Source organism: Lathyrus oleraceus, chromosome 3 (genome assembly GCF_024323335.1).
Source record: "Lathyrus oleraceus cultivar Zhongwan6 chromosome 3, CAAS_Psat_ZW6_1.0, whole genome shotgun sequence".
NCBI lineage: Eukaryota > Viridiplantae > Streptophyta > Magnoliopsida > Fabales > Fabaceae > Lathyrus > Lathyrus oleraceus.
In genome coordinates this window covers 41,849,482-41,855,481 of record NC_066581.1, presented here as the reverse complement: position 1 = coordinate 41,855,481, position 6,000 = coordinate 41,849,482, and positions in this window count along the sequence as shown.

Here is a 6,000-nt window from a genome sequence, read left to right as displayed (position 1 = left end):
TAGAAGGCGCCACTTTGATTGGCGCTAGCATGTGACAATTGCACATGGGCGCCAAACCATTTGGCATGAGCATGAAATCACCATTATCCATGCATTCATACTTTTGCATGTCACACCTTATAAATAGCAAAGCAAGTCTCACAATTTTTTCTCACCAACAATCACTTCTTCCTCAACAACAACAACTTTTTCATCTGCAACAACCAATGTTTCAAATATTTACTCCGACAAGATGTCTCTCCTCATAATGGGTGAATCGCACAGAGGCACAGTTGCAAACATAACAACTTATGTAAGTGTTTAATTCTTCTATTATTTGTCTAGAATAATTTTTAATAAGGATACTTAATTTGTTGTTTATCTTTTATAGGATGTTTCTAGGTTTCGAACTCGGGTCCACGAATTTGTACACATGGACCCGATGATTCAACCGTATGTCGAACTCGTCGGTTTTGAATATATAAGCAAAATAATGTCTTGGTCGGTGGATAATAAATTTATTCTTGCGCTATGTGAAAGATGGCGTCCCGAGACACACACATTCTGGTTTCCAACCGGTGAATGTACTGTGACGTTAGAAGACGTCTACATGTTATTGGGACTGCCTATCGAAGGTAAGGTGGTAAGTGGTAAAACCAACTATGCGAATTCAATTTGCATGGACCTCTTGGATGCTGATTTGTTAGATGATAACTCGAGAGCTCAAGGTATACTCCTTTCACGCCTTAAGGCATATTATAACAGCTTACAGTTGGATGAGAATTCTACTGAAGAGACTCGAATAATAAAAATTAGGTGTTACATTATGCTTTTAATTGGTTCATTTTTATTTCCCGAAGGTAGTGGTTCTAGTATGCATGTTATGTATTTACCTTTACTAAGACTTGTAGATAGAATAGGAAGTTACAATTGGGGGTCCGCTTATTTGGCTTATCTTTATAGCTCTTTATGTAAAAATGCACACAAAGACATATCTACATTTCCTGGATGTGTTGTTTTGCTCCAAGCATGGGGTTGGTCCAGACTACCGTCCCTAGCACCCGTTAACAACAACCCATTCACATTCCCGTATGCACAAAAGTAAGTTCTTAAAAATGGACTATATTTACTTACTTTACCGATTATTATCTCTAAATAATATTTTTACTTTTATGGTGCATATGGTCGGCACGTGGTATGAGTTATAACAGATGTCCTAGACACTATATTACCTAGTATCGCAATCTCTTAGATCACCTTCGAGCGACAGATGTATGGCCATTAACCTAATTATTTCGTAATAATTTGTTAATTTCTTCTACCAAATTTATAATGTAATATATGTTCATATTTCAATTTATTTGGCTTCCATATCTAAATTTGGATCATGACCATGAAATCAACGAACAAGACACAGCCGTTTGGACTGCATGCACATTGATCATAAGATTCACCACTATGGAGATGCACAATAGTGATCGTGTTAAATTGCAGTTCGGTATGCTTCAACACATCCCAGATCCCCCATCAAACCTAGGAGAATTGCATCTACGCAAAGTTAACGACCAATGGAACTTTAACCCATGGCAAAGCTTCGCTAGATCTGAGTGTTGCAAATGGAAGCACCGCCAAGACCATGTCTTAACAGACGTTGTGATGTCAACTGAAGAAAAACCAAGTCGTAATTATATGGCTTGGTACATATCGGTTGGATTTGAGTTCATCGCCAAGGATATGTACCTATACGACCCACGTCAGGCAACTTATGCACCAGAAGGCTCAACATCTAATCCCTAACAACATTGTCAGACCGACTACTCACAACCCCCTATGCATCCAACTTTTTGATCCACAAACATACAACCCTAGCATGCCATACACCCAACTACAATACCATGAGCATACCCCGTACCACCACCAACAACTAGATCATCATCAAGAGACCCAACATCGCTATGCATGCAACATATCAACCTACCATAGCCGCCTTAGCCAAAACACTCAACGATCATTTAACATCAACTGTCTCTCCTCCTACCATAGCCAAGAAGCCCAAACATCTCAAAACCAAAACCTTCAACAATCATATGTCTATCAAACACCACAATAATCATTTCAACCTTTCCTCGACGCATCATTCACACCAATGTCTCCCTTCAATCGTCTTGGTCGCCCTCCAACAACTCAAACACAATTCAACTACTCTTGCATGAATTATGAACTCAGCTATAGCGGCACCCCTTCGATGCATACACAAGACTACGATGATTTGTCTAACTATCTGAGGCAATCTCCTGCAGTTGGTGGTGATGTTCCTGGGCCCTCAGATACTCAAACACCTGGGGTGAATCATCAACGTGGGTTAGGGTCACGAGTTCGGATAGCTAGGGGATGTGGGACCGGAGGTCGGTTAGGTGATCCCGGTCATCGACATTAGTCTTTTTTGTGTAAACGGGTATTAATATTAATATGAATTGGTCTGATTTCGACTTTATCTATCATGTACAGTTTTTTTCAAAAAAAATTACAAAACACAGGTGTCAGACCAATTGGCGCCTTCTTTTAAAGCTTAACACATCGGCGCCAATTGTATTGGCAACACAGGGAGCATTAGACAATCCAATTGACGTCTCCTCTCTAAATTTAAGAGCAGACGTCAATTCATCTGACACCTTCTTTTCAAAGTGTGGTAGATTGGAATTTTTTTTGAAAACATGATTATTTTAGGATTTTTTTTTTAAAAAACAGGGATATTTGGATGAAAAATCCCGATAAAATTTGCTTTAGAGATATCAACGACATTTATTTTGGATAAAATCATCAACCATGTACAATCTCTATAGCATGTACAATCTCTAGGCAGACAAATGAAGATTTGGATAAAGTTGTTATCAACAATCTTCTTTCATGCTTATATCATCAACATCAACATCTGGATAATGCTTAAAATATTTAAAATTAGTAATTATATTTCTTTCTTTTCCGTCTTTATTTGATTCTTCAAAAATGATAGTAATCATATAAAATGCTACTCTAATATTCATAAACACTTTTGCACTCATGAGAATAATTAAAGCATTGCTTATATATTTTGTACTAAATAACATTCTACAATGCATACTTTTCTCCAAAAGTAGGTCTGTTTCGATCTTCACATGCTTGATTAGGACTTGAGGCTTCAAATTGCATGCTCCATAAACTTATGCATTATTTAGTTGTTTATATCCTTGAAATCTATAAAATGATATAAATGGTATTTTCAATATGAATATATTTTAAGGAGATGATGAATCTGACTTTAACAACTTCAATTTACATGTAGTATCTCGCACTCAAATAAGATGAAGATGGAGCTATGAAGAGGTACAAAAGAAGCAGTATACCTAAAAATATGAGGATGACCATCCTATTCCGCTATTAAAATTAAGTAGATGATTTAAATAAGGGTGTGTCACAACATATGCAATTATAACTTTATGCAGTTTTGGTGTTCTAGTACTTATAACACTATTTTGTATACGTCTTTTTTAGGAGTGTTTGAGTACATTTTTTTGATGTTGTATTTGTGTAGAGCTTATGTCATTTTGGAACATGTTTAATGTCATTTTGATTTAATATCTTTGATTTGAATCAAATAATGTAATAAGATTTTAATTTAATGATATTAAATTCAAGATTATATTGATATAAAAAAAATCTCATTATGTTAATTCAAAAAGTTATTAAATTTTGATCCGATAAATAATAGGTTACAAAGGCACTTTAATCACAGTTTGATTAACTATTCTGGTTTGCTCCCTTAATTAACTATAAGGAATCAACTTAGTCCCTTATTTAAATTATTGATTTATTTTTTTGACTTTTGTCATGCTGTCATGTCACGTATACACAACTTAACATTTTTTCACAAAATTTAACTAATAAGATCAAATTGACTAGCAAAATGTAACTTTTATGAGATAAGAGACGAAAGTGAAATCTTAGATTAAGTTAAGGGACTTCGTGACTAATTAAGCATTTGTTTTACATAATTTAACTTTTGAAATCCTCCTTGACATCTCAAACAAGAAACAATTGCATAAATGGGAAGAACAATATAAATTAACATAAATATTTGTTAATATATACTACTCCGACTTGATTTATAAGTAAAAAGGATAAATTTCACACTTATTAAAAAAGATAGTTAAATGCATTTAACTTTTTTGATTTTACGTAAAAGAGATAACACAATTCCTAGTATATCCTCAATTAAATTGTCATCCACTAACAATATTAAGTAATTGAGATTCTGGTACGCAGATACCATATGTCGTACACGATGTCATGACACCGGGTTCAGGACATTGTCACACCAGAAACAATTACAGTGTTAAAGTAAACAGCATGGAGTAAATAACACAGGTCAATTGTTAATCCAGCTCGGTGCAACGTCACCTACATCTGGGGGCATCTAAGTCAGGAAGGAAATCCACTATGACATTATTAGTTTGAAGTTCTAAACAACCTCTGGTTTTATAAACTTCTCACCTAATCACTACCCTTGAAATTTCTATCTAATACTCTCCTAGATATGAGACCCTTCTCACTTCCCTTCAATCACATAATAGTGATAGCAACTTCTAACAATAAACAGAAGACACACTTCCAATGAAACATAATTCACTCTTGCTTAAAAGCTTATGAGTGATTCACAATTACAACTCAAAAACCCAGTCAAATTCAAGTAGCTAAGTGATACAAGAATGAACACGGTCAAACATTCAGTCCAGGTCAACTCAAGAGCCCAATAGTCCAACTTTCAGAAACCCTAATACGAGTGGGTAATGTTATATAATGTATCAAAACACAAATTGAAGAAAATATCAAAACTTTCCATTATCAGTTACAAATACATTTGAGAACCAAAATTACATAGCAAATTCGTCTACATACATCCAAATCCGGAAACCCTAAAAACACTAATTGATTTACAACAACTATCAAATAAAATCTTCCCTAAAATACATCAATCAACATATTTTCTAAGCTATAAAAAACTAAGAATAATCAGAAGAAGGGGACGAAAAAAAGAAAATAATTAAACCCTAAGTTGTTGTAGAACCCCTAACCAAAGACAAAAGCTCCAATTTAAGCATTTAGAGTTTCACATTGAAACCCTAAGTGACTTGAACAACAACCTCCATCTAGGGTACCTCGCACCAAAAGAATAAGAAAAATGATTAGAAGGAGAAAGAGATAGAAGAACAAAGAAAAGAGAGAATCAGAGGAAAGTTGGAAAATTTACCTTTACCAGAGAGATTCTCGTCTCTATAGGTTGGTAGATCTTGATCCTTATCCTTTATTTTGTTGTATGATTAATCTATGTTGTTGATTTATGTTGCTTTGATATAGGTTAAGGTTCGATTTAGGTATAATAGAAATAATTTAGCGTTTTGGAATTTTGGTTTGATTTTGTTGTTTTAATGATTGATTACTGATTATGAGGTTAGGATCTGTGATTTGATGTTGTTTTCATTGCATTTGGGTTTGTTTGGTGGGTTTCTGGAAAAATGGGGTCAGGGTTTGAAGGTTAGGGATAAAGATTGTTAGAGTTCATGTGTAGGGTTCTTCTGGGTTGTAGGTTAGAGTTAGTGTTCTTGTAGGTTGGGGTTAGGGTTCATCTAAGTTGGGGTTAGGGATCTTAGTACTAAGAGTTTCTAGGTTGAGTAAGGAAGGTTTGAAGATTCCGGTTGAAGTTTAACTAGAAACCTGGGTTTTAAGGTGGCTCCTAGGGCGGCTAAGGGTGGCTCAGGTGGTGGCTAGGGAGGTCGGAGGAGGCACGGGATAAAGAGGGATCGGAGAGTGGAGAGAGAGGAGAATAGAGATAATATTTAGAGAGAGAGATTGGAGAAATGAAAACGAGTCATTTCTGTAGAGGTTGAGTTTTTATATTCCCTTCATTCGCTGCCAGATCAAGGACACGTGGCTCCCTGATAGCCATTGAGTTTGTTTACCTTGACTCAGTTCATGCACACACGC